Source organism: Hoplias malabaricus, chromosome 8 (assembly GCF_029633855.1).
Source record: "Hoplias malabaricus isolate fHopMal1 chromosome 8, fHopMal1.hap1, whole genome shotgun sequence".
Lineage (NCBI taxonomy): Eukaryota > Metazoa > Chordata > Actinopteri > Characiformes > Erythrinidae > Hoplias > Hoplias malabaricus.
In genome coordinates this window covers 21,840,217-21,866,457 of record NC_089807.1, presented here as the reverse complement: position 1 = coordinate 21,866,457, position 26,241 = coordinate 21,840,217, and the positions used below count along the sequence as shown (strand labels likewise).

Below are 26,241 nucleotides of genomic sequence, written 5' to 3'. Positions count from 1 at the left end.
TTGTTAATAAGGCGATCCTTAGGTCGCTGGTTCAAATCCGGCTCGAAGGAGACTTTTCTTTTCCCTCGTGCCACTGCGGGATATCATGGCCAGGTGCCTGCCTGCAGATGCACTGGCATGCCAGAGTGCAATATGCTGAAGGCAGTGACGGATCATTTACATTGTTCCATTCAAATTTCTCAAACTTTATCTTGCCTCCCTAAAAGACTTGCAGACTTGAAAACATAAAGCCACGCTGGTGTGGGTGTGTGGAGGTGGTGAATGAGGCAGCAACGTGTCGTTTAGAAGTTTGGCAAAAAAGGAAGTAGCAGAAGGAGGACGCTTTACATTCCTTCAACCTACACAGCCCAGCATGTGGGTGGGGGGGGGACCTTCCAGAGTCTTGTAGTGGACTTGGTGTGCAAGAAAGCACACACTTCCCTGACCGGGAATCGAACCCGGCCGCAGCGGTGAGAGCGCCGAATCCTAGCCACTAGACCACCAGGGCCACCGTTTTCAGCTACGTCTGAAAGGAAGGAGATAGGATTAAGTTTAGGGGCTAGGGCTAGGCTTTTGCCGGATGTACTCGCTCTACAATCATAGGAGTGCATGAGAGTCTGTCCTAAACGCACTTGTCAGTTTTCAGTCCAACCCTTTAGCATAGCACCTTCGATAGCTCAGTTGGTAGAGCGGAGGACTGTAGTTGTTAATAAGGCGATCCTTAGGTCGCTGGTTCAAATCCGGCTCGAAGGAGACTTTTCTTTTCCCTCGTGCCACTGCGGGATATCATGGCCAGGTGCCTGCCTGCAGATGCACTGGCATGCCAGAGTGCAATATGCTGAAGGCAGTGACGGATCATTTACATTGTTCCATTCAAATTTCTCAAACTTTATCTTGCCTCCCTAAAAGACTTGCAGACTTGAAAACATAAAGCCACGCTGGTGTGGGTGTGTGGAGGTGGTGAATGAGGCAGCAACGTGTCGTTTAGAAGTTTGGCAAAAAAGGAAGTAGCAGAAGGAGGACGCTTTACATTCCTTCAACCTACACAGCCCAGCATGTGGGTGGGGGGGGGACCTTCCAGAGTCTTGTAGTGGACTTGGTGTGCAAGAAAGCACACACTTCCCTGACCGGGAATCGAACCCGGCCGCAGCGGTGAGAGCGCCGAATCCTAGCCACTAGACCACCAGGGCCGCCGTTTTCAGCTACGTCTGAAAGGAAGGAGATAGGATTAAGTTCAGGGGCTAGGGCTAGGCTTTTGCCGGATGTACTCGCTCTGCAATTATAGGAGTGCATGAGAGTCTGTCCTAAACGCACTTGTCAGTTTTCAGTCCAACCCTTTAGCATAGCACCTTCGATAGCTCAGTTGGTAGAGCGGAGGACTGTAGTTGTTAATAAGGCGATCCTTAGGTCGCTGGTTCAAATCCGGCTTGAAGGAGACTTTTCTTTTCCCTCGTGCCACTGCGGGATATCATGGCCAGGTGCCTGCCTGCAGATGCACTGGCATGCCAGAGTGCAATATGCTGAAGGCAGTGACGGATCATTTACATTGTTCCATTCAAATTTCTCAAACTTTATCTTGCCTCCCTAAAAGACTTGCAGACTTGAAAACATAAAGCCACGCTGGTGTGGGTGTGTGGAGGTGGTGAATGAGGCAGCAACGTGTCGTTTAGAAGTTTGGCAAAAAAGGGAGTAGCAGAAGGAGGACGCTTTACATTCCTTCAACCTACACAGCCCAGCATCTGGTTGGGGGGGGGGACTTTCCAGAGTCTTGTAGTGGACTTGGTGTGCAAGAAAGCACACACTTCCCTGACCGGGAATCGAACCCGGCCGCAGCGGTGAGAGCGCCGAATCCTAGCCACTAGACCACCAAGGCCACCGTTTTCAGCTACGTCTGAAAGGAAGGAGATAGGATTAAGTTCAGGGGCTAGGGCTAGGCTTTTGCCGGATGTACTCGCTCTACAATCATAGGAGTGCATGAGAGTCTGTCCTAAACGCACTTGTCAGTTTTCAGTCCAACCCTTTAGCATAGCACCTTCGATAGCTCAGTTGGTAGAGCGGAGCACTGTAGTTGTTAATAAGGCGATCCTTAGGTCGCTGGTTCAAATCCGGCTCGAAGGAGACTTTTCTTTTCCCTCGTGCCACTGCGGGATATCATGGCCAGGTGCCTGCCTGCAGATGCACTGGCATGCCAGAGTGCAATATGCTGAAGGCAGTGACGGATCATTTACATTGTTCCATTCAAATTTCTCAAACTTTATCTTGCCTCCCTAAAAGACTTGCAGACTTGAAAACATAAAGCCACGCTGGTGTGGGTGTGTGGAGGTGGTGAATGAGGCAGCAACGTGTCGTTTAGAAGTTTGGCAAAAAAGGAACTAGCAGAAGGAGGACGCTTTACATTCCTTCAACCTACACAGCCCAGCATCTGGTTGGGGGTGGGGGACTTTCCAGAGTCTTGTAGTGGACTTGGTGTGCAAGAAAGCACACACTTCCCTGACCGGGAATCGAACCCGGCCGCAGCGGTGAGAGCGCCGAATCCTAGCCACTAGACCACCAGGGCCACCGTTTTCAGCTACGTCTGAAAGGAAGGGGATAGGATTAAGTTCAGGGGCTAGGGCTAGGCTTTTGCCGGATGTACTCGCTCTACAATCATAGGAGTGCATGAGAGTCTGTCCTAAACGCACTTGTCAGTTTTCAGTCCAACCCTTAACATAGCACCTTCGATAGCTCAGTTGGTAGAGCGGAGGACTGTAGTTGTTAATAAGGCGATCCTTAGGTCGCTGGTTCAAATCCGGCTCGAAGGAGACTTTTCTTTTCCCTCGTGCCACTGCGGGATATCATGGCCAGGTGCCTGCCTGCAGATGCACTGGCATGCCAGAGTGCAATATGCTGAAGGCAGTGACGGATCATTTACACTGTTCCATTCAAATTTCTCAAACTTTATCTTGCCTCCCTAAAAGACTTGCAGACTTGAAAACATAAAGCCACGCTGGTGTGGGTGTGTGGAGGTGGTGAATGAGGCAGCAACGTGTCGTTTAGAAGTTTGGCAAAAAAGGAAGTAGCAGAAGGAGGACGCTTTACATTCCTTCAACCTACACAGCCCAGCATGTGGGTGGGGGGGGGACCTTCCAGAGTCTTGTAGTGGACTTGGTGTGCAAGAAAGCACACACTTCCCTGACCGGGAATCGAACCCGGCCGCAGCGGTGAGAGCGCCGAATCCTAGCCACTAGACCACCAGGGCCACCGTTTTCAGCTACGTCTGAAAGGAAGGAGATAGGATTAAGTTCAGGGGCTAGGGCTAGGCTTTTGCCGGATGTACTCGCTCTACAATCATAGGAGTGCATGAGAGTCTGTCCTAAACGCACTTGTCAGTTTTCAGTCCAACCCTTTAGCATAGCACCTTCAATAGCTCAGTTGGTAGAGCGGAGGACTGTAGTTGTTAATAAGGCGATCCTTAGGTCGCTGGTTCAAATCCGGCTCGAAGGAGACTTTTCTTTTCCCTCGTGCCACTGCGGGATATCATGGCCAGGTGCCTGCCTGCAGATGCACTGGCATGCCAGAGTGCAATATGCTGAAGGCAGTGACGGATCATTTACACTGTTCCATTCAAATTTCTCAAACTTTATCTTGCCTCCCTAAAAGACTTGCAGACTTGAAAACATAAAGCCACGCTGGTGTGGGTGTGTGGAGGTGGTGAATGAGGCAGCAACGTGTCGTTTAGAAGTTTGGCAAAAAAGGAAGTAGCAGAAGGAGGACGCTTTACATTCCTTCAACCTACACAGCCCAGCATGTGGGTGGGGGGGGGACCTTCCAGAGTCTTGTAGTGGACTTGGTGTGCAAGAAAGCACACACTTCCCTGACCGGGAATCGAACCCGGCCGCAGCGGTGAGAGCGCCGAATCCTAGCCACTAGACCACCAGGGCCACCGTTTTCAGCTACGTCTGAAAGGAAGGAGATAGGATTAAGTTCAGGGGCTAGGGCTAGGCTTTTGCCGGATGTACTCGCTCTACAATCATAGGAGTGCATGAGAGTCTGTCCTAAACGCACTTGTCAGTTTTCAGTCCAACCCTTTAGCATAGCACCTTCAATAGCTCAGTTGGTAGAGCGGAGGACTGTAGTTGTTAATAAGGCGATCCTTAGGTCGCTGGTTCAAATCCGGCTCGAAGGAGACTTTTCTTTTCCCTCGTGCCACTGCGGGATATCATGGCCAGGTGCCTGCCTGCAGATGCACTGGCATGCCAGAGTGCAATATGCTGAAGGCAGTGACGGATCATTTACATTGTTCCATTCAAATTTCTCAAACTTTATCTTGCCTCCCTAAAAGACTTGCAGACTTGAAAACATAAAGCCACGCTGGTGTGGGTGTGTGGAGGTGGTGAATGAGGCAGCAACGTGTCGTTTAGAAGTTTGGCAAAAAAGGAAGTAGCAGAAGGAGGACGCTTTACATTCCTTCAACCTACACAGCCCAGCATGTGGGTGGGGGGGGGACCTTCCAGAGTCTTGTAGTGGACTTGGTGTGCAAGAAAGCACACACTTCCCTGACCGGGAATCGAACCCGCCCGCAGCGGTGAGACCGCCGAATCCTAGCCACTAGACCACCAGGGCCACCGTTTTCAGCTACGTCTGAAAGGAAGGAGATAGGATTAAGTTTAGGGGCTAGGGCTAGGCTTTTGCCGGATGTACTCGCTCTACAATCATAGGAGTGCATGAGAGTCTGTCCTAAACGCACTTGTCAGTTTTCAGTCCAACCCTTTAGCATAGCACCTTCGATAGCTCAGTTGGTAGAGCGGAGGACTGTAGTTGTTAATAAGGCGATCCTTAGGTCGCTGGTTCAAATCCGGCTCGAAGGAGACTTTTCTTTTCCCTCGTGCCACTGCGGGATATCATGGCCAGGTGCCTGCCTGCAGATGCACTGGCATGCCAGAGTGCAATATGCTGAAGGCAGTGACGGATCATTTACATTGTTCCATTCAAATTTCTCAAACTTTATCTTGCCTCCCTAAAAGACTTGCAGACTTGAAAACATAAAGCCACGCTGGTGTGGGTGTGTGGAGGTGGTGAATGAGGCAGCAACGTGTCGTTTAGAAGTTTGGCAAAAAAGGAAGTAGCAGAAGGAGGACGCTTTACATTCCTTCAACCTACACAGCCCAGCATGTGGGTGGGGGGGGGACCTTCCAGAGTCTTGTAGTGGACTTGGTGTGCAAGAAAGCACACACTTCCCTGACCGGGAATCGAACCCGCCCGCAGCGGTGAGACCGCCGAATCCTAGCCACTAGACCACCAGGGCCACCGTTTTCAGCTACGTCTGAAAGGAAGGAGATAGGATTAAGTTCAGGGGCTAGGGCTAGGCTTTTGCCGGATGTACTCGCTCTACAATCATAGGAGTGCATGAGAGTCTGTCCTAAACGCACTTGTCAGTTTTCAGTCCAACCCTTTAGCACAGCACCTTCGATAGCTCAGTTGGTAGAGCGGAGGACTGTAGTTGTTAATAAGGCGATCCTTAGGTCGTTGGTTCAAATCCGGCTCGAAGGAGACTTTTCTTTTCCCTCGTGCCACTGCGGGATATCATGGCCAGGTGCCTGCCTGCAGATGCACTGGCATGCCAGAGTGCAATATGCTGAAGGCAGTGACGGATCATTTACATTGTTCCATTCAAATTTCTCAAACTTTATCTTGCCTCCCTAAAAGACTTGCAGACTTGAAAACATAAAGCCACGCTGGTGTGGGTGTGTGGAGGTGGTGAATGAGGCAGCAACGTGTCGTTTAGAAGTTTGGCAAAAAAGGAAGTAGCAGAAGGAGGACGCTTTACATTCCTTCAACCTACACAGCCCAGCATGTGGGTGGGGGGGGGACCTTCCAGAGTCTTGTAGTGGACTTGGTGTGCAAGAAAGCACACACTTCCCTGACCGGGAATCGAACCCGGCCGCAGCGGTGAGAGCGCCGAATCCTAGCCACTAGACCACCAGGGCCGCCGTTTTCAGCTACGTCTGAAAGGAAGGAGATAGGATTAAGTTCAGGGGCTAGGGCTAGGCTTTTGCCGGATGTACTCGCTCTGCAATCATAGGAGTGCATGAGAGTCTGTCCTAAACGCACTTGTCAGTTTTCAGTCCAACCCTTTAGCATAGCACCTTCGATAGCTCAGTTGGTAGAGCGGAGGACTGTAGTTGTTAATAAGGCGATCCTTAGGTCGCTGGTTCAAATCCGGCTTGAAGGAGACTTTTCTTTTCCCTCGTGCCACTGCGGGATATCATGGCCAGGTGCCTGCCTGCAGATGCACTGGCATGCCAGAGTGCAATATGCTGAAGGCAGTGACGGATCATTTACATTGTTCCATTCAAATTTCTCAAACTTTATCTTGCCTCCCTAAAAGACTTGCAGACTTGAAAACATAAAGCCACGCTGGTGTGGGTGTGTGGAGGTGGTGAATGAGGCAGCAACGTGTCGTTTAGAAGTTTGGCAAAAAAGGGAGTAGCAGAAGGAGGACGCTTTACATTCCTTCAACCTACACAGCCCAGCATCTGGTTGGGGGGGGGGACTTTCCAGAGTCTTGTAGTGGACTTGGTGTGCAAGAAAGCACACACTTCCCTGACCGGGAATCGAACCCGGCCGCAGCGGTGAGAGCGCCGAATCCTAGCCACTAGACCACCAGGGCCACCGTTTTCAGCTACGTCTGAAAGGAAGGGGATAGGATTAAGTTCAGGGGCTAGGGCTAGGCTTTTGCCGGATGTACTCGCTCTACAATCATAGGAGTGCATGAGAGTCTGTCCTAAACGCACTTGTCAGTTTTCAGTCCAACCCTTAACATAGCACCTTCGATAGCTCAGTTGGTAGAGCGGAGGACTGTAGTTGTTAATAAGGCGATCCTTAGGTCGCTGGTTCAAATCCGGCTCGAAGGAGACTTTTCTTTTCCCTCGTGCCACTGCGGGATATCATGGCCAGGTGCCTGCCTGCAGATGCACTGGCATGCCAGAGTGCAATATGCTGAAGGCAGTGACGGATCATTTACACTGTTCCATTCAAATTTCTCAAACTTTATCTTGCCTCCCTAAAAGACTTGCAGACTTGAAAACATAAAGCCACGCTGGTGTGGGTGTGTGGAGGTGGTGAATGAGGCAGCAACGTGTCGTTTAGAAGTTTGGCAAAAAAGGAAGTAGCAGAAGGAGGACGCTTTACATTCCTTCAACCTACACAGCCCAGCATGTGGGTGGGGGGGGGACCTTCCAGAGTCTTGTAGTGGACTTGGTGTGCAAGAAAGCACACACTTCCCTGACCGGGAATCGAACCCGGCCGCAGCGGTGAGAGCGCCGAATCCTAGCCACTAGACCACCAGGGCCACCGTTTTCAGCTACGTCTGAAAGGAAGGAGATAGGATTAAGTTCAGGGGCTAGGGCTAGGCTTTTGCCGGATGTACTCGCTCTACAATCATAGGAGTGCATGAGAGTCTGTCCTAAACGCACTTGTCAGTTTTCAGTCCAACCCTTTAGCATAGCACCTTCAATAGCTCAGTTGGTAGAGCGGAGGACTGTAGTTGTTAATAAGGCGATCCTTAGGTCGCTGGTTCAAATCCGGCTCGAAGGAGACTTTTCTTTTCCCTCGTGCCACTGCGGGATATCATGGCCAGGTGCCTGCCTGCAGATGCACTGGCATGCCAGAGTGCAATATGCTGAAGGCAGTGACGGATCATTTACATTGTTCCATTCAAATTTCTCAAACTTTATCTTGCCTCCCTAAAAGACTTGCAGACTTGAAAACATAAAGCCACGCTGGTGTGGGTGTGTGGAGGTGGTGAATGAGGCAGCAACGTGTCGTTTAGAAGTTTGGCAAAAAAGGAAGTAGCAGAAGGAGGACGCTTTACATTCCTTCAACCTACACAGCCCAGCATGTGGGTGGGGGGGGGACCTTCCAGAGTCTTGTAGTGGACTTGGTGTGCAAGAAAGCACACACTTCCCTGACCGGGAATCGAACCCGCCCGCAGCGGTGAGACCGCCGAATCCTAGCCACTAGACCACCAGGGCCACCGTTTTCAGCTACGTCTGAAAGGAAGGAGATAGGATTAAGTTTAGGGGCTAGGGCTAGGCTTTTGCCGGATGTACTCGCTCTACAATCATAGGAGTGCATGAGAGTCTGTCCTAAACGCACTTGTCAGTTTTCAGTCCAACCCTTTAGCATAGCACCTTCGATAGCTCAGTTGGTAGAGCGGAGGACTGTAGTTGTTAATAAGGCGATCCTTAGGTCGCTGGTTCAAATCCGGCTCGAAGGAGACTTTTCTTTTCCCTCGTGCCACTGCGGGATATCATGGCCAGGTGCCTGCCTGCAGATGCACTGGCATGCCAGAGTGCAATATGCTGAAGGCAGTGACGGATCATTTACATTGTTCCATTCAAATTTCTCAAACTTTATCTTGCCTCCCTAAAAGACTTGCAGACTTGAAAACATAAAGCCACGCTGGTGTGGGTGTGTGGAGGTGGTGAATGAGGCAGCAACGTGTCGTTTAGAAGTTTGGCAAAAAAGGAAGTAGCAGAAGGAGGACGCTTTACATTCCTTCAACCTACACAGCCCAGCATGTGGGTGGGGGGGGGACCTTCCAGAGTCTTGTAGTGGACTTGGTGTGCAAGAAAGCACACACTTCCCTGACCGGGAATCGAACCCGCCCGCAGCGGTGAGACCGCCGAATCCTAGCCACTAGACCACCAGGGCCACCGTTTTCAGCTACGTCTGAAAGGAAGGAGATAGGATTAAGTTCAGGGGCTAGGGCTAGGCTTTTGCCGGATGTACTCGCTCTACAATCATAGGAGTGCATGAGAGTCTGTCCTAAACGCACTTGTCAGTTTTCAGTCCAACCCTTTAGCACAGCACCTTCGATAGCTCAGTTGGTAGAGCGGAGGACTGTAGTTGTTAATAAGGCGATCCTTAGGTCGTTGGTTCAAATCCGGCTCGAAGGAGACTTTTCTTTTCCCTCGTGCCACTGCGGGATATCATGGCCAGGTGCCTGCCTGCAGATGCACTGGCATGCCAGAGTGCAATATGCTGAAGGCAGTGACGGATCATTTACATTGTTCCATTCAAATTTCTCAAACTTTATCTTGCCTCCCTAAAAGACTTGCAGACTTGAAAACATAAAGCCATGCTGGTGTGGGTGTGTGGAGGTGGTGAATGAGGCAGCAACGTGTCGTTTAGAAGTTTGGCAAAAAAGGAAGTAGCAGAAGGAGGACGCTTTACATTCCTTCAACCTACACAGCCCAGCATGTGGGTGGGGGGGGGACCTTCCAGAGTCTTGTAGTGGACTTGGTGTGCAAGAAAGCACACACTTCCCTGACCGGGAATCGAACCCGGCCGCAGCGGTGAGAGCGCCGAATCCTAGCCACTAGACCACCAGGGCCGCCGTTTTCAGCTACGTCTGAAAGGAAGGAGATAGGATTAAGTTCAGGGGCTAGGGCTAGGCTTTTGCCGGATGTACTCGCTCTGCAATCATAGGAGTGCATGAGAGTCTGTCCTAAACGCACTTGTCAGTTTTCAGTCCAACCCTTTAGCATAGCACCTTCGATAGCTCAGTTGGTAGAGCGGAGGACTGTAGTTGTTAATAAGGCGATCCTTAGGTCGCTGGTTCAAATCCGGCTTGAAGGAGACTTTTCTTTTCCCTCGTGCCACTGCGGGATATCATGGCCAGGTGCCTGCCTGCAGATGCACTGGCATGCCAGAGTGCAATATGCTGAAGGCAGTGACGGATCATTTACATTGTTCCATTCAAATTTCTCAAACTTTATCTTGCCTCCCTAAAAGACTTGCAGACTTGAAAACATAAAGCCACGCTGGTGTGGGTGTGTGGAGGTGGTGAATGAGGCAGCAACGTGTCGTTTAGAAGTTTGGCAAAAAAGGGAGTAGCAGAAGGAGGACGCTTTACATTCCTTCAACCTACACAGCCCAGCATCTGGTTGGGGGGGGGGACTTTCCAGAGTCTTGTAGTGGACTTGGTGTGCAAGAAAGCACACACTTCCCTGACCGGGAATCGAACCCGGCCGCAGCGGTGAGAGCGCCGAATCCTAGCCACTAGACCACCAAGGCCACCGTTTTCAGCTACGTCTGAAAGGAAGGAGATAGGATTAAGTTCAGGGGCTAGGGCTAGGCTTTTGCCGGATGTACTCGCTCTACAATCATAGGAGTGCATGAGAGTCTGTCCTAAACGCACTTGTCAGTTTTCAGTCCAACCCTTTAGCATAGCACCTTCGATAGCTCAGTTGGTAGAGCGGAGCACTGTAGTTGTTAATAAGGCGATCCTTAGGTCGCTGGTTCAAATCCGGCTCGAAGGAGACTTTTCTTTTCCCTCGTGCCACTGCGGGATATCATGGCCAGGTGCCTGCCTGCAGATGCACTGGCATGCCAGAGTGCAATATGCTGAAGGCAGTGACGGATCATTTACATTGTTCCATTCAAATTTCTCAAACTTTATCTTGCCTCCCTAAAAGACTTGCAGACTTGAAAACATAAAGCCACGCTGGTGTGGGTGTGTGGAGGTGGTGAATGAGGCAGCAACGTGTCGTTTAGAAGTTTGGCAAAAAAGGAAGTAGCAGAAGGAGGACGCTTTACATTCCTTCAACCTACACAGCCCAGCATGTGGGTGGGGGGGGGACCTTCCAGAGTCTTGTAGTGGACTTGGTGTGCAAGAAAGCACACACTTCCCTGACCGGGAATCGAACCCGGCCGCAGCGGTGAGAGCGCCGAATCCTAGCCACTAGACCACCAGGGCCGCCGTTTTCAGCTACGTCTGAAAGGAAGGAGATAGGATTAAGTTCAGGGGCTAGGGCTAGGCTTTTGCCGGATGTACTCGCTCTGCAATCATAGGAGTGCATGAGAGTCTGTCCTAAACGCACTTGTCAGTTTTCAGTCCAACCCTTTAGCATAGCACCTTCGATAGCTCAGTTGGTAGAGCGGAGGACTGTAGTTGTTAATAAGGCGATCCTTAGGTCGCTGGTTCAAATCCGGCTTGAAGGAGACTTTTCTTTTCCCTCGTGCCACTGCGGGATATCATGGCCAGGTGCCTGCCTGCAGATGCACTGGCATGCCAGAGTGCAATATGCTGAAGGCAGTGACGGATCATTTACATTGTTCCATTCAAATTTCTCAAACTTTATCTTGCCTCCCTAAAAGACTTGCAGACTTGAAAACATAAAGCCACGCTGGTGTGGGTGTGTGGAGGTGGTGAATGAGGCAGCAACGTGTCGTTTAGAAGTTTGGCAAAAAAGGGAGTAGCAGAAGGAGGACGCTTTACATTCCTTCAACCTACACAGCCCAGCATCTGGTTGGGGGGGGGGACTTTCCAGAGTCTTGTAGTGGACTTGGTGTGCAAGAAAGCACACACTTCCCTGACCGGGAATCGAACCCGGCCGCAGCGGTGAGAGCGCCGAATCCTAGCCACTAGACCACCAAGGCCACCGTTTTCAGCTACGTCTGAAAGGAAGGAGATAGGATTAAGTTCAGGGGCTAGGGCTAGGCTTTTGCCGGATGTACTCGCTCTACAATCATAGGAGTGCATGAGAGTCTGTCCTAAACGCACTTGTCAGTTTTCAGTCCAACCCTTTAGCATAGCACCTTTGATAGCTCAGTTGGTAGAGCGGAGCACTGTAGTTGTTAATAAGGCGATCCTTAGGTCGCTGGTTCAAATCCGGCTCGAAGGAGACTTTTCTTTTCCCTCGTGCCACTGCGGGATATCATGGCCAGGTGCCTGCCTGCAGATGCACTGGCATGCCAGAGTGCAATATGCTGAAGGCAGTGACGGATCATTTACATTGTTCCATTCAAATTTCTCAAACTTTATCTTGCCTCCCTAAAAGACTTGCAGACTTGAAAACATAAAGCCACGCTGGTGTGGGTGTGTGGAGGTGGTGAATGAGGCAGCAACGTGTCGTTTAGAAGTTTGGCAAAAAAGGAAGTAGCAGAAGGAGGACGCTTTACATTCCTTCAACCTACACAGCCCAGCATGTGGGTGGGGGGGGGACCTTCCAGAGTCTTGTAGTGGACTTGGTGTGCAAGAAAGCACACACTTCCCTGACCGGGAATCGAACCCGCCCGCAGCGGTGAGACCGCCGAATCCTAGCCACTAGACCACCAGGGCCACCGTTTTCAGCTACGTCTGAAAGGAAGGAGATAGGATTAAGTTCAGGGGCTAGGGCTAGGCTTTTGCCGGATGTACTCGCTCTACAATCATAGGAGTGCATGAGAGTCTGTCCTAAACGCACTTGTCAGTTTTCAGTCCAACCCTTTAGCACAGCACCTTCGATAGCTCAGTTGGTAGAGCGGAGGACTGTAGTTGTTAATAAGGCGATCCTTAGGTCGTTGGTTCAAATCCGGCTCGAAGGAGACTTTTCTTTTCCCTCGTGCCACTGCGGGATATCATGGCCAGGTGCCTGCCTGCAGATGCACTGGCATGCCAGAGTGCAATATGCTGAAGGCAGTGACGGATCATTTACATTGTTCCATTCAAATTTCTCAAACTTTATCTTGCCTCCCTAAAAGACTTGCAGACTTGAAAACATAAAGCCATGCTGGTGTGGGTGTGTGGAGGTGGTGAATGAGGCAGCAACGTGTCGTTTAGAAGTTTGGCAAAAAAGGAAGTAGCAGAAGGAGGACGCTTTACATTCCTTCAACCTACACAGCCCAGCATGTGGGTGGGGGGGGGACCTTCCAGAGTCTTGTAGTGGACTTGGTGTGCAAGAAAGCACACACTTCCCTGACCGGGAATCGAACCCGGCCGCAGCGGTGAGAGCGCCGAATCCTAGCCACTAGACCACCAGGGCCGCCGTTTTCAGCTACGTCTGAAAGGAAGGAGATAGGATTAAGTTCAGGGGCTAGGGCTAGGCTTTTGCCGGATGTACTCGCTCTGCAATCATAGGAGTGCATGAGAGTCTGTCCTAAACGCACTTGTCAGTTTTCAGTCCAACCCTTTAGCATAGCACCTTCGATAGCTCAGTTGGTAGAGCGGAGGACTGTAGTTGTTAATAAGGCGATCCTTAGGTCGCTGGTTCAAATCCGGCTTGAAGGAGACTTTTCTTTTCCCTCGTGCCACTGCGGGATATCATGGCCAGGTGCCTGCCTGCAGATGCACTGGCATGCCAGAGTGCAATATGCTGAAGGCAGTGACGGATCATTTACATTGTTCCATTCAAATTTCTCAAACTTTATCTTGCCTCCCTAAAAGACTTGCAGACTTGAAAACATAAAGCCACGCTGGTGTGGGTGTGTGGAGGTGGTGAATGAGGCAGCAACGTGTCGTTTAGAAGTTTGGCAAAAAAGGGAGTAGCAGAAGGAGGACGCTTTACATTCCTTCAACCTACACAGCCCAGCATCTGGTTGGGGGGGGGGACTTTCCAGAGTCTTGTAGTGGACTTGGTGTGCAAGAAAGCACACACTTCCCTGACCGGGAATCGAACCCGGCCGCAGCGGTGAGAGCGCCGAATCCTAGCCACTAGACCACCAAGGCCACCGTTTTCAGCTACGTCTGAAAGGAAGGAGATAGGATTAAGTTCAGGGGCTAGGGCTAGGCTTTTGCCGGATGTACTCGCTCTACAATCATAGGAGTGCATGAGAGTCTGTCCTAAACGCACTTGTCAGTTTTCAGTCCAACCCTTTAGCATAGCACCTTCGATAGCTCAGTTGGTAGAGCGGAGCACTGTAGTTGTTAATAAGGCGATCCTTAGGTCGCTGGTTCAAATCCGGCTCGAAGGAGACTTTTCTTTTCCCTCGTGCCACTGCGGGATATCATGGCCAGGTGCCTGCCTGCAGATGCACTGGCATGCCAGAGTGCAATATGCTGAAGGCAGTGACGGATCATTTACATTGTTCCATTCAAATTTCTCAAACTTTATCTTGCCTCCCTAAAAGACTTGCAGACTTGAAAACATAAAGCCACGCTGGTGTGGGTGTGTGGAGGTGGTGAATGAGGCAGCAACGTGTCGTTTAGAAGTTTGGCAAAAAAGGAAGTAGCAGAAGGAGGACGCTTTACATTCCTTCAACCTACACAGCCCAGCATGTGGGTGGGGGGGGGACCTTCCAGAGTCTTGTAGTGGACTTGGTGTGCAAGAAAGCACACACTTCCCTGACCGGGAATCGAACCCGCCCGCAGCGGTGAGACCGCCGAATCCTAGCCACTAGACCACCAGGGCCACCGTTTTCAGCTACGTCTGAAAGGAAGGAGATAGGATTAAGTTCAGGGGCTAGGGCTAGGCTTTTGCCGGATGTACTCGCTCTACAATCATAGGAGTGCATGAGAGTCTGTCCTAAACGCACTTGTCAGTTTTCAGTCCAACCCTTTAGCACAGCACCTTCGATAGCTCAGTTGGTAGAGCGGAGGACTGTAGTTGTTAATAAGGCGATCCTTAGGTCGTTGGTTCAAATCCGGCTCGAAGGAGACTTTTCTTTTCCCTCGTGCCACTGCGGGATATCATGGCCAGGTGCCTGCCTGCAGATGCACTGGCATGCCAGAGTGCAATATGCTGAAGGCAGTGACGGATCATTTACATTGTTCCATTCAAATTTCTCAAACTTTATCTTGCCTCCCTAAAAGACTTGCAGACTTGAAAACATAAAGCCATGCTGGTGTGGGTGTGTGGAGGTGGTGAATGAGGCAGCAACGTGTCGTTTAGAAGTTTGGCAAAAAAGGAAGTAGCAGAAGGAGGACGCTTTACATTCCTTCAACCTACACAGCCCAGCATGTGGGTGGGGGGGGGACCTTCCAGAGTCTTGTAGTGGACTTGGTGTGCAAGAAAGCACACACTTCCCTGACCGGGAATCGAACCCGGCCGCAGCGGTGAGAGCGCCGAATCCTAGCCACTAGACCACCAGGGCCGCCGTTTTCAGCTACGTCTGAAAGGAAGGAGATAGGATTAAGTTCAGGGGCTAGGGCTAGGCTTTTGCCGGATGTACTCGCTCTGCAATCATAGGAGTGCATGAGAGTCTGTCCTAAACGCACTTGTCAGTTTTCAGTCCAACCCTTTAGCATAGCACCTTCGATAGCTCAGTTGGTAGAGCGGAGGACTGTAGTTGTTAATAAGGCGATCCTTAGGTCGCTGGTTCAAATCCGGCTTGAAGGAGACTTTTCTTTTCCCTCGTGCCACTGCGGGATATCATGGCCAGGTGCCTGCCTGCAGATGCACTGGCATGCCAGAGTGCAATATGCTGAAGGCAGTGACGGATCATTTACATTGTTCCATTCAAATTTCTCAAACTTTATCTTGCCTCCCTAAAAGACTTGCAGACTTGAAAACATAAAGCCACGCTGGTGTGGGTGTGTGGAGGTGGTGAATGAGGCAGCAACGTGTCGTTTAGAAGTTTGGCAAAAAAGGGAGTAGCAGAAGGAGGACGCTTTACATTCCTTCAACCTACACAGCCCAGCATCTGGTTGGGGGGGGGGACTTTCCAGAGTCTTGTAGTGGACTTGGTGTGCAAGAAAGCACACACTTCCCTGACCGGGAATCGAACCCGGCCGCAGCGGTGAGAGCGCCGAATCCTAGCCACTAGACCACCAAGGCCACCGTTTTCAGCTACGTCTGAAAGGAAGGAGATAGGATTAAGTTCAGGGGCTAGGGCTAGGCTTTTGCCGGATGTACTCGCTCTACAATCATAGGAGTGCATGAGAGTCTGTCCTAAACGCACTTGTCAGTTTTCAGTCCAACCCTTTAGCATAGCACCTTCGATAGCTCAGTTGGTAGAGCGGAGCACTGTAGTTGTTAATAAGGCGATCCTTAGGTCGCTGGTTCAAATCCGGCTCGAAGGAGACTTTTCTTTTCCCTCGTGCCACTGCGGGATATCATGGCCAGGTGCCTGCCTGCAGATGCACTGGCATGCCAGAGTGCAATATGCTGAAGGCAGTGACGGATCATTTACATTGTTCCATTCAAATTTCTCAAACTTTATCTTGCCTCCCTAAAAGACTTGCAGACTTGAAAACATAAAGCCACGCTGGTGTGGGTGTGTGGAGGTGGTGAATGAGGCAGCAACGTGTCGTTTAGAAGTTTGGCAAAAAAGGAAGTAGCAGAAGGAGGACGCTTTACATTCCTTCAACCTACACAGCCCAGCATGTGGGTGGGGGGGGGACCTTCCAGAGTCTTGTAGTGGACTTGGTGTGCAAGAAAGCACACACTTCCCTGACCGGGAATCGAACCCGCCCGCAGCGGTGAGACCGCCGAATCCTAGCCACTAGACCACCAGGGCCACCGTTTTCAGCTACGTCTGAAAGGAAGGAGATAGGATTAAGTTCAGGGGCTAGGGCTAGGCTTTTGCCGGATGTACTCGCTCTACAATCATAGGAGTGCATGAGAGTCTGTCCTAAACGCACTTGTCAGTTTTCAGTCCAACCCTTTAGCACAGCACCTTCGATAGCTCAGTTGGTAGAGCGGAGGACTGTAGTTGTTAATAAGGCGATCCTTAGGTCGTTGGTTCAAATCCGGCTCGAAGGAGACTTTTCTTTTCCCTCGTGCCACTGCGGGATATCATGGCCAGGTGCCTGCCTGCAGATGCACTGGCATGCCAGAGTGCAATATGCTGAAGGCAGTGACGGATCATTTACATTGTTCCATTCAAATTTCTCAAACTTTATCTTGCCTCCCTAAAAGACTTGCAGACTTGAAAACATAAAGCCATGCTGGTGTGGGTGTGTGGAGGTGGTGAATGAGGCAGCAACGTGTCGTTTAGAAGTTTGGCAAAAAAGGAAGTAGCAGAAGGAGGACGCTTTACATTCCTTCAACCTACACAGCCCAGCATGTGGGTGGGGGGGGGACCTTCCAGAGTCTTGTAGTGGACTTGGTGTGCAAGAAAGCACACACTTCCCTGACCGGGAATCGAACCCGGCCGCAGCGGTGAGAGCGCCGAATCCTAGCCACTAGACCACCAGGGCCGCCGTTTTCAGCTACGTCTGAAAGGAAGGAGATAGGATTAAGTTCAGGGGCTAGGGCTAGGCTTTTGCCGGATGTACTCGCTCTGCAATCATAGGAGTGCATGAGAGTCTGTCCTAAACGCACTTGTCAGTTTTCAGTCCAACCCTTTAGCATAGCACCTTCGATAGCTCAGTTGGTAGAGCGGAGGACTGTAGTTGTTAATAAGGCGATCCTTAGGTCGCTGGTTCAAATCCGGCTTGAAGGAGACTTTTCTTTTCCCTCGTGCCACTGCGGGATATCATGGCCAGGTGCCTGCCTGCAGATGCACTGGCATGCCAGAGTGCAATATGCTGAAGGCAGTGACGGATCATTTACATTGTTCCATTCAAATTTCTCAAACTTTATCTTGCCTCCCTAAAAGACTTGCAGACTTGAAAACATAAAGCCACGCTGGTGTGGGTGTGTGGAGGTGGTGAATGAGGCAGCAACGTGTCGTTTAGAAGTTTGGCAAAAAAGGGAGTAGCAGAAGGAGGACGCTTTACATTCCTTCAACCTACACAGCCCAGCATCTGGTTGGGGGGGGGGACTTTCCAGAGTCTTGTAGTGGACTTGGTGTGCAAGAAAGCACACACTTCCCTGACCGGGAATCGAACCCGGCCGCAGCGGTGAGAGCGCCGAATCCTAGCCACTAGACCACCAAGGCCACCGTTTTCAGCTACGTCTGAAAGGAAGGAGATAGGATTAAGTTCAGGGGCTAGGGCTAGGCTTTTGCCGGATGTACTCGCTCTACAATCATAGGAGTGCATGAGAGTCTGTCCTAAACGCACTTGTCAGTTTTCAGTCCAACCCTTTAGCATAGCACCTTCGATAGCTCAGTTGGTAGAGCGGAGCACTGTAGTTGTTAATAAGGCGATCCTTAGGTCGCTGGTTCAAATCCGGCTCGAAGGAGACTTTTCTTTTCCCTCGTGCCACTGCGGGATATCATGGCCAGGTGCCTGCCTGCAGATGCACTGGCATGCCAGAGTGCAATATGCTGAAGGCAGTGACGGATCATTTACATTGTTCCATTCAAATTTCTCAAACTTTATCTTGCCTCCCTAAAAGACTTGCAGACTTGAAAACATAAAGCCACGCTGGTGTGGGTGTGTGGAGGTGGTGAATGAGGCAGCAACGTGTCGTTTAGAAGTTTGGCAAAAAAGGAAGTAGCAGAAGGAGGACGCTTTACATTCCTTCAACCTACACAGCCCAGCATGTGGGTGGGGGGGGGACCTTCCAGAGTCTTGTAGTGGACTTGGTGTGCAAGAAAGCACACACTTCCCTGACCGGGAATCGAACCCGCCCGCAGCGGTGAGACCGCCGAATCCTAGCCACTAGACCACCAGGGCCACCGTTTTCAGCTACGTCTGAAAGGAAGGAGATAGGATTAAGTTCAGGGGCTAGGGCTAGGCTTTTGCCGGATGTACTCGCTCTACAATCATAGGAGTGCATGAGAGTCTGTCCTAAACGCACTTGTCAGTTTTCAGTCCAACCCTTTAGCACAGCACCTTCGATAGCTCAGTTGGTAGAGCGGAGGACTGTAGTTGTTAATAAGGCGATCCTTAGGTCGTTGGTTCAAATCCGGCTCGAAGGAGACTTTTCTTTTCCCTCGTGCCACTGCGGGATATCATGGCCAGGTGCCTGCCTGCAGATGCACTGGCATGCCAGAGTGCAATATGCTGAAGGCAGTGACGGATCATTTACATTGTTCCATTCAAATTTCTCAAACTTTATCTTGCCTCCCTAAAAGACTTGCAGACTTGAAAACATAAAGCCATGCTGGTGTGGGTGTGTGGAGGTGGTGAATGAGGCAGCAACGTGTCGTTTAGAAGTTTGGCAAAAAAGGAAGTAGCAGAAGGAGGACGCTTTACATTCCTTCAACCTACACAGCCCAGCATGTGGGTGGGGGGGGGACCTTCCAGAGTCTTGTAGTGGACTTGGTGTGCAAGAAAGCACACACTTCCCTGACCGGGAATCGAACCCGGCCGCAGCGGTGAGAGCGCCGAATCCTAGCCACTAGACCACCAGGGCCGCCGTTTTCAGCTACGTCTGAAAGGAAGGAGATAGGATTAAGTTCAGGGGCTAGGGCTAGGCTTTTGCCGGATGTACTCGCTCTGCAATCATAGGAGTGCATGAGAGTCTGTCCTAAACGCACTTGTCAGTTTTCAGTCCAACCCTTTAGCATAGCACCTTCGATAGCTCAGTTGGTAGAGCGGAGGACTGTAGTTGTTAATAAGGCGATCCTTAGGTCGCTGGTTCAAATCCGGCTTGAAGGAGACTTTTCTTTTCCCTCGTGCCACTGCGGGATATCATGGCCAGGTGCCTGCCTGCAGATGCACTGGCATGCCAGAGTGCAATATGCTGAAGGCAGTGACGGATCATTTACATTGTTCCATTCAAATTTCTCAAACTTTATCTTGCCTCCCTAAAAGACTTGCAGACTTGAAAACATAAAGCCACGCTGGTGTGGGTGTGTGGAGGTGGTGAATGAGGCAGCAACGTGTCGTTTAGAAGTTTGGCAAAAAAGGGAGTAGCAGAAGGAGGACGCTTTACATTCCTTCAACCTACACAGCCCAGCATCTGGTTGGGGGGGGGGACTTTCCAGAGTCTTGTAGTGGACTTGGTGTGCAAGAAAGCACACACTTCCCTGACCGGGAATCGAACCCGGCCGCAGCGGTGAGAGCGCCGAATCCTAGCCACTAGACCACCAAGGCCACCGTTTTCAGCTACGTCTGAAAGGAAGGAGATAGGATTAAGTTCAGGGGCTAGGGCTAGGCTTTTGCCGGATGTACTCGCTCTACAATCATAGGAGTGCATGAGAGTCTGTCCTAAACGCACTTGTCAGTTTTCAGTCCAACCCTTTAGCATAGCACCTTCGATAGCTCAGTTGGTAGAGCGGAGCACTGTAGTTGTTAATAAGGCGATCCTTAGGTCGCTGGTTCAAATCCGGCTCGAAGGAGACTTTTCTTTTCCCTCGTGCCACTGCGGGATATCATGGCCAGGTGCCTGCCTGCAGATGCACTGGCATGCCAGAGTGCAATATGCTGAAGGCAGTGACGGATCATTTACATTGTTCCATTCAAATTTCTCAAACTTTATCTTGCCTCCCTAAAAGACTTGCAGACTTGAAAACATAAAGCCACGCTGGTGTGGGTGTGTGGAGGTGGTGAATGAGGCAGCAACGTGTCGTTTAGAAGTTTGGCAAAAAAGGAACTAGCAGAAGGAGGACGCTTTACATTCCTTCAACCTACACAGCCCAGCATCTGGTTGGGGGTGGGGGACTTTCCAGAGTCTTGTAGTGGACTTGGTGTGCAAGAAAGCACACACTTCCCTGACCGGGAATCGAACCCGGCCGCAGCGGTGAGAGCGCCGAATCCTAGCCACTAGACCACCAGGGCCACCGTTTTCAGCTACGTCTGAAAGGAAGGGGATAGGATTAAGTTCAGGGGCTAGGGCTAGGCTTTTGCCGGATGTACTCGCTCTACAATCATAGGAGTGCATGAGAGTCTGTCCTAAACGCACTTGTCAGTTTTCAGTCCAACCCTTAACATAGCACCTTCGATAGCTCAGTTGGTAGAGCGGAGGACTGTAGTTGTTAATAAGGCGATCCTTAGGTCGCTGGTTCAAATCCGGCTCGAAGGAGACTTTTCTTTTCCCTCGTGCCACTGCGGGATATCATGGCCAGGTGCCTGCCTGCAGATGCACTGGCATGCCAGAGTGCAATATGCTGAAGGCAGTGACGGATCATTTACACTGTTCCATTCAAATTTCTCAAACTTTATCTTGCCTCCCTAAAAGACTTGCAGACTTGAAAACATAAAGCCACGCTGGTGTGGGTGTGTGGAGGTGGTGAATGAGGCAGCAACGTGTCGTTTAGAAGTTTGGCAAAAAAGGAAGTAGCAGAAGGAGGACGCTTTACATTCCTTCAACCTACACAGCCCAGCATGTGGGTGGGGGGGGGACCTTCCAGAGTCTTGTAGTGGACTTGGTGTGCAAGAAAGCACACACTTCCCTGACCGGGAATCGAACCCGGCCGCAGCGGTGAGAGCGCCGAATCCTAGCCACTAGACCACCAGGGCCACCGTTTTCAGCTACGTCTGAAAGGAAGGAGATAGGATTAAGTTCAGGGGCTAGGGCTAGGCTTTTGCCGGATGTACTCGCTCTACAATCATAGGAGTGCATGAGAGTCTGTCCTAAACGCACTTGTCAGTTTTCAGTCCAACCCTTTAGCATAGCACCTTCAATAGCTCAGTTGGTAGAGCGGAGGACTGTAGTTGTTAATAAGGCGATCCTTAGGTCGCTGGTTCAAATCCGGCTCGAAGGAGACTTTTCTTTTCCCTCGTGCCACTGCGGGATATCATGGCCAGGTGCCTGCCTGCAGATGCACTGGCATGCCAGAGTGCAATATGCTGAAGGCAGTGACGGATCATTTACATTGTTCCATTCAAATTTCTCAAACTTTATCTTGCCTCCCTAAAAGACTTGCAGACTTGAAAACATAAAGCCACGCTGGTGTGGGTGTGTGGAGGTGGTGAATGAGGCAGCAACGTGTCGTTTAGAAGTTTGGCAAAAAAGGAAGTAGCAGAAGGAGGACGCTTTACATTCCTTCAACCTACACAGCCCAGCATGTGGGTGGGGGGGGGACCTTCCAGAGTCTTGTAGTGGACTTGGTGTGCAAGAAAGCACACACTTCCCTGACCGGGAATCGAACCCGCCCGCAGCGGTGAGACCGCCGAATCCTAGCCACTAGACCACCAGGGCCACCGTTTTCAGCTACGTCTGAAAGGAAGGAGATAGGATTAAGTTTAGGGGCTAGGGCTAGGCTTTTGCCGGATGTACTCGCTCTACAATCATAGGAGTGCATGAGAGTCTGTCCTAAACGCACTTGTCAGTTTTCAGTCCAACCCTTTAGCATAGCACCTTCGATAGCTCAGTTGGTAGAGCGGAGGACTGTAGTTGTTAATAAGGCGATCCTTAGGTCGCTGGTTCAAATCCGGCTCGAAGGAGACTTTTCTTTTCCCTCGTGCCACTGCGGGATATCATGGCCAGGTGCCTGCCTGCAGATGCACTGGCATGCCAGAGTGCAATATGCTGAAGGCAGTGACGGATCATTTACATTGTTCCATTCAAATTTCTCAAACTTTATCTTGCCTCCCTAAAAGACTTGCAGACTTGAAAACATAAAGCCACGCTGGTGTGGGTGTGTGGAGGTGGTGAATGAGGCAGCAACGTGTCGTTTAGAAGTTTGGCAAAAAAGGAAGTAGCAGAAGGAGGACGCTTTACATTCCTTCAACCTACACAGCCCAGCATGTGGGTGGGGGGGGGACCTTCCAGAGTCTTGTAGTGGACTTGGTGTGCAAGAAAGCACACACTTCCCTGACCGGGAATCGAACCCGCCCGCAGCGGTGAGACCGCCGAATCCTAGCCACTAGACCACCAGGGCCACCGTTTTCAGCTACGTCTGAAAGGAAGGAGATAGGATTAAGTTCAGGGGCTAGGGCTAGGCTTTTGCCGGATGTACTCGCTCTACAATCATAGGAGTGCATGAGAGTCTGTCCTAAACGCACTTGTCAGTTTTCAGTCCAACCCTTTAGCACAGCACCTTCGATAGCTCAGTTGGTAGAGCGGAGGACTGTAGTTGTTAATAAGGCGATCCTTAGGTCGTTGGTTCAAATCCGGCTCGAAGGAGACTTTTCTTTTCCCTCGTGCCACTGCGGGATATCATGGCCAGGTGCCTGCCTGCAGATGCACTGGCATGCCAGAGTGCAATATGCTGAAGGCAGTGACGGATCATTTACATTGTTCCATTCAAATTTCTCAAACTTTATCTTGCCTCCCTAAAAGACTTGCAGACTTGAAAACATAAAGCCATGCTGGTGTGGGTGTGTGGAGGTGGTGAATGAGGCAGCAACGTGTCGTTTAGAAGTTTGGCAAAAAAGGAAGTAGCAGAAGGAGGACGCTTTACATTCCTTCAACCTACACAGCCCAGCATGTGGGTGGGGGGGGGACCTTCCAGAGTCTTGTAGTGGACTTGGTGTGCAAGAAAGCACACACTTCCCTGACCGGGAATCGAACCCGGCCGCAGCGGTGAGAGCGCCGAATCCTAGCCACTAGACCACCAGACCACCAGGGCCGCCGTTTTCAGCTACGTCTGAAAGGAAGGAGATAGGATTAAGTTCAGGGGCTAGGGCTAGGCTTTTGCCGGATGTACTCGCTCTGCAATCATAGGAGTGCATGAGAGTCTGTCCTAAACGCACTTGTCAGTTTTCAGTCCAACCCTTTAGCATAGCACCTTCGATAGCTCAGTTGGTAGAGCGGAGGACTGTAGTTGTTAATAAGGCGATCCTTAGGTCGCTGGTTCAAATCCGGCTTGAAGGAGACTTTTCTTTTCCCTCGTGCCACTGCGGGATATCATGGCCAGGTGCCTGCCTGCAGATGCACTGGCATGCCAGAGTGCAATATGCTGAAGGCAGTGACGGATCATTTACATTGTTCCATTCAAATTTCTCAAACTTTATCTTGCCTCCCTAAAAGACTTGCAGACTTGAAAACATAAAGCCACGCTGGTGTGGGTGTGTGGAGGTGGTGAATGAGGCAGCAACGTGTCGTTTAGAAGTTTGGCAAAAAAGGGAGTAGCAGAAGGAGGACGCTTTACATTCCTTCAACCTACACAGCCCAGCATCTGGTTGGGGGGGGGGACTTTCCAGAGTCTTGTAGTGGACTTGGTGTGCAAGAAAGCACACACTTCCCTGACCGGGAATCGAACCCGGCCGCAGCGGTGAGAGCGCCGAATCCTAGCCACTAGACCACCAAGGCCACCGTTTTCAGCTACGTCTGAAAGGAAGGAGATAGGATTAAGTTCAGGGGCTAGGGCTAGGCTTTTGCCGGATGTACTCGCTCTACAATCATAGGAGTGCATGAGAGTCTGTCCTAAACGCACTTGTCAGTTTTCAGTCCAACCCTTAGCATAGCACCTTCGATAGCTCAGTTGGTAGAGCGGAGGACTGTAGTTATTAATAAGGCGATCCTTAGGTTGCTGGTTCAAATCCGGCTCGAAGGAGACTTTTCTTTTCCCTCGTGCCACTGCGGGATATCATGGCCAGGTGCCTGCCTGCAGATGCACTGGCATGCCAGAGTGCAATATGCTGAAGGCAGTGACGGATCATTTACATTGTTCCATTCAAATTTCTCAAACTTTATCTTGCCTCCCTAAAAGACTTGCAGACTTGAAAACATAAAGCCATGCTGGTGTGGGTGTGTGGAGGTGGTGAATGAGGCAGCAACGTGTCGTTTAGAAGTTTGGCAAAAAAGGAAGCAGCAGAAGGAGGACGCTTTACATTCCTTCAACCTACACAGCCCAGCATGTGGGTGGGGGGGGGACCTTCCAGAGTCTTGTAGTGGACTTGGTGTGCAAGAAAGCACACACTTCCCTGACCGGGAATCGAACCCGGCCGCAGCGGTGAGAGCGCCGAATCCTAGCCACTAGACCACCAGGGCCACCTTTTTCAGCTACGTCTGAAAGGAAGGAGATAGGATTAAGTTCAGGGGCTAGGGCTAGGCTTTTGCCGGATGTACTCGCTCTACAATCATAGGAGTGCATGAGAGTCTGTCCTAAACGCACTTGTCAGTTTTCAGTCCAACCCTTTAGCATAGCACCTTCGATAGCTCAGTTGGTAGAGCGGAGGACTGTAGTTGTTAATAAGGCGATCCTTAGGTCGCTGGTTCAAATCCGGCTTGAAGGAGACTTTTCTTTTCCCTCGTGCCACTGCGGGATATCATGGCCAGGTGCCTGCCTGCAGATGCACTGGCATGCCAGAGTGCAATATGCTGAAGGCAGTGACGGATCATTTACATTGTTCCATTCAAATTTCTCAAACTTTATCTTGCCTCCCTAAAAGACTTGCAGACTTGAAAACATAAAGCCACGCTGGTGTGGGTGTGTGGAGGTGGTGAATGAGGCAGCAACGTGTCGTTTAGAAGTTTGGCAAAAAAGGGAGTAGCAGAAGGAGGACGCTTTACATTCCTTCAACCTACACAGCCCAGCATCTGGTTGGGGGGGGGACTTTCCAGAGTCTTGTAGTGGACTTGGTGTGCAAGAAAGCACACACTTCCCTGACCGGGAATCGAACCCGGCCGCAGCGGTGAGAGCGCCGAATCCTAGCCACTAGACCACCAGGGCCACCGTTTTCAGCTACGTCTGAAAGGAAGGAGATAGGATTAAGTTCAGGGGCTAGGGCTAGGCTTTTGCCGGATGTACTCGCTCTGCAATCATAGGAGTGCATGAGAGTCTGTCCTAAACGCACTTGTCAGTTTTCAGTCCAACCCTTTAGCATAGCACCTTCGATAGCTCAGTTGGTAGAGCGGAGGACTGTAGTTGTTAATAAGGCGATCCTTAGGTCGCTGGTTCAAATCCGGCTCGAAGGAGACTTTTCTTTTCCCTCGTGCCACTGCGGGATATCATGGCCAGGTGCCTGCCTCCAGATGCACTGGCATGCCAGAGTGCAATATGCTGAAGGCAGTGACGGATCATTTACATTGTTCCATTCAAATTTCTCAAACTTTATCTTGCCTCCCTAAAAGACTTGCAGACTTGAAAACATAAAGCCACGCTGGTGTGGGTGTGTGGAGGTGGTGAATGAGGCAGCAACGTGTCGTTTAGAAGTTTGGCAAAAAAGGAAGTAGCAGAAGGAGGACGCTTTACATTCCTTCAACCTACACAGCCCAGCATGTGGGTGGGGGGGGGACCTTCCAGAGTCTTGTAGTGGACTTGGTGTGCAAGAAAGCACACACTTCCCTGACCGGGAATCGAACCCGGCCGCAGCGGTGAGAGCGCCGAATCCTAGCCACTAGACCACCAGGGCCACCGTTTTCAGCTACGTCTGAAAGGAAGGAGATAGGATTAAGTTCAGGGGCTAGGGCTAGGCTTTTGCCGGATGTACTCGCTCTGCAATCATAGGAGTGCATGAGAGTCTGTCCTAAACGCACTTGTCAGTTTTCAGTCCAACCCTTTAGCATAGCACCTTTGATAGCTCAGTTGGTAGAGCGGAGGACTGTAGTTGTTAATAAGGTGATCCTTAGGTCGCTGGTTCAAATCCGGCTCGAAGGAGACTTTTCTTTTCCCTCGTGCCACTGCGGGATATCATGGCCAGGTGCCTGCCTGCAGATGCACTGGCATGCCAGAGTGCAATATGCTGAAGGCAGTGACGGATCATTTACACTGTTCCATTCAAATTTCTCAAACTTTATCTTGCCTCCCTAAAAGACTTGCAGACTTGAAAACATAAAGCCACGCTGGTGTGGGTGTGTGGAGGTGGTGAATGAGGCAGCAACGTGTCGTTTAGAAGTTTGGCAAAAAAGGAAGTAG

General features: G+C 50.8%; 20 non-coding genes across 20 annotated transcripts; all 20 read left to right on the top strand.

Annotated features, from left to right (window-relative positions):
• The first annotated feature begins 645 nt into the window (after positions 1-645).
• On the top strand, positions 646-732 carry trnay-gua (transfer RNA tyrosine (anticodon GUA)). The gene is given in 2 exon segments: positions 646-682; positions 697-732. It is a non-coding gene; the product is annotated as a tRNA-Tyr (tRNA).
• A 595-nt stretch (positions 733-1,327) lies between these two features.
• On the top strand, positions 1,328-1,414 carry trnay-gua (transfer RNA tyrosine (anticodon GUA)). Its single transcript is given in 2 exon segments — positions 1,328-1,364; positions 1,379-1,414. It is a non-coding gene; the product is annotated as a tRNA-Tyr (tRNA).
• A 1,279-nt stretch (positions 1,415-2,693) lies between these two features.
• trnay-gua (transfer RNA tyrosine (anticodon GUA)) lies at positions 2,694-2,780 on the top strand. Its single transcript is given in 2 exon segments — positions 2,694-2,730; positions 2,745-2,780. It is a non-coding gene; the product is annotated as a tRNA-Tyr (tRNA).
• Positions 2,781-4,739: 1,959 nt separating this feature from the next.
• Positions 4,740-4,826, top strand: trnay-gua (transfer RNA tyrosine (anticodon GUA)). The gene is given in 2 exon segments: positions 4,740-4,776; positions 4,791-4,826. It is a non-coding gene; the product is annotated as a tRNA-Tyr (tRNA).
• A 1,277-nt stretch (positions 4,827-6,103) lies between these two features.
• trnay-gua (transfer RNA tyrosine (anticodon GUA)) lies at positions 6,104-6,190 on the top strand. The gene is given in 2 exon segments: positions 6,104-6,140; positions 6,155-6,190. It is a non-coding gene; the product is annotated as a tRNA-Tyr (tRNA).
• A 595-nt stretch (positions 6,191-6,785) lies between these two features.
• On the top strand, positions 6,786-6,872 carry trnay-gua (transfer RNA tyrosine (anticodon GUA)). The gene is given in 2 exon segments: positions 6,786-6,822; positions 6,837-6,872. It is a non-coding gene; the product is annotated as a tRNA-Tyr (tRNA).
• A 1,277-nt stretch (positions 6,873-8,149) lies between these two features.
• trnay-gua (transfer RNA tyrosine (anticodon GUA)) lies at positions 8,150-8,236 on the top strand. The gene is given in 2 exon segments: positions 8,150-8,186; positions 8,201-8,236. It is a non-coding gene; the product is annotated as a tRNA-Tyr (tRNA).
• Positions 8,237-9,513: 1,277 nt separating this feature from the next.
• On the top strand, positions 9,514-9,600 carry trnay-gua (transfer RNA tyrosine (anticodon GUA)). Its single transcript is given in 2 exon segments — positions 9,514-9,550; positions 9,565-9,600. It is a non-coding gene; the product is annotated as a tRNA-Tyr (tRNA).
• Positions 9,601-10,878: 1,278 nt separating this feature from the next.
• trnay-gua (transfer RNA tyrosine (anticodon GUA)) lies at positions 10,879-10,965 on the top strand. The gene is given in 2 exon segments: positions 10,879-10,915; positions 10,930-10,965. It is a non-coding gene; the product is annotated as a tRNA-Tyr (tRNA).
• Positions 10,966-12,925: 1,960 nt separating this feature from the next.
• trnay-gua (transfer RNA tyrosine (anticodon GUA)) lies at positions 12,926-13,012 on the top strand. Its single transcript is given in 2 exon segments — positions 12,926-12,962; positions 12,977-13,012. It is a non-coding gene; the product is annotated as a tRNA-Tyr (tRNA).
• A 1,960-nt stretch (positions 13,013-14,972) lies between these two features.
• trnay-gua (transfer RNA tyrosine (anticodon GUA)) lies at positions 14,973-15,059 on the top strand. The gene is given in 2 exon segments: positions 14,973-15,009; positions 15,024-15,059. It is a non-coding gene; the product is annotated as a tRNA-Tyr (tRNA).
• A 1,960-nt stretch (positions 15,060-17,019) lies between these two features.
• trnay-gua (transfer RNA tyrosine (anticodon GUA)) lies at positions 17,020-17,106 on the top strand. Its single transcript is given in 2 exon segments — positions 17,020-17,056; positions 17,071-17,106. It is a non-coding gene; the product is annotated as a tRNA-Tyr (tRNA).
• Positions 17,107-19,066: 1,960 nt separating this feature from the next.
• trnay-gua (transfer RNA tyrosine (anticodon GUA)) lies at positions 19,067-19,153 on the top strand. Its single transcript is given in 2 exon segments — positions 19,067-19,103; positions 19,118-19,153. It is a non-coding gene; the product is annotated as a tRNA-Tyr (tRNA).
• Positions 19,154-20,432: 1,279 nt separating this feature from the next.
• On the top strand, positions 20,433-20,519 carry trnay-gua (transfer RNA tyrosine (anticodon GUA)). The gene is given in 2 exon segments: positions 20,433-20,469; positions 20,484-20,519. It is a non-coding gene; the product is annotated as a tRNA-Tyr (tRNA).
• A 1,277-nt stretch (positions 20,520-21,796) lies between these two features.
• On the top strand, positions 21,797-21,883 carry trnay-gua (transfer RNA tyrosine (anticodon GUA)). The gene is given in 2 exon segments: positions 21,797-21,833; positions 21,848-21,883. It is a non-coding gene; the product is annotated as a tRNA-Tyr (tRNA).
• A 1,285-nt stretch (positions 21,884-23,168) lies between these two features.
• Positions 23,169-23,255, top strand: trnay-gua (transfer RNA tyrosine (anticodon GUA)). The gene is given in 2 exon segments: positions 23,169-23,205; positions 23,220-23,255. It is a non-coding gene; the product is annotated as a tRNA-Tyr (tRNA).
• A 595-nt stretch (positions 23,256-23,850) lies between these two features.
• trnay-gua (transfer RNA tyrosine (anticodon GUA)) lies at positions 23,851-23,937 on the top strand. Its single transcript is given in 2 exon segments — positions 23,851-23,887; positions 23,902-23,937. It is a non-coding gene; the product is annotated as a tRNA-Tyr (tRNA).
• A 595-nt stretch (positions 23,938-24,532) lies between these two features.
• trnay-gua (transfer RNA tyrosine (anticodon GUA)) lies at positions 24,533-24,619 on the top strand. The gene is given in 2 exon segments: positions 24,533-24,569; positions 24,584-24,619. It is a non-coding gene; the product is annotated as a tRNA-Tyr (tRNA).
• A 595-nt stretch (positions 24,620-25,214) lies between these two features.
• Positions 25,215-25,301, top strand: trnay-gua (transfer RNA tyrosine (anticodon GUA)). Its single transcript is given in 2 exon segments — positions 25,215-25,251; positions 25,266-25,301. It is a non-coding gene; the product is annotated as a tRNA-Tyr (tRNA).
• Positions 25,302-25,896: 595 nt separating this feature from the next.
• Positions 25,897-25,983, top strand: trnay-gua (transfer RNA tyrosine (anticodon GUA)). Its single transcript is given in 2 exon segments — positions 25,897-25,933; positions 25,948-25,983. It is a non-coding gene; the product is annotated as a tRNA-Tyr (tRNA).
• The last annotated feature ends 258 nt before the right edge of the window (positions 25,984-26,241 follow it).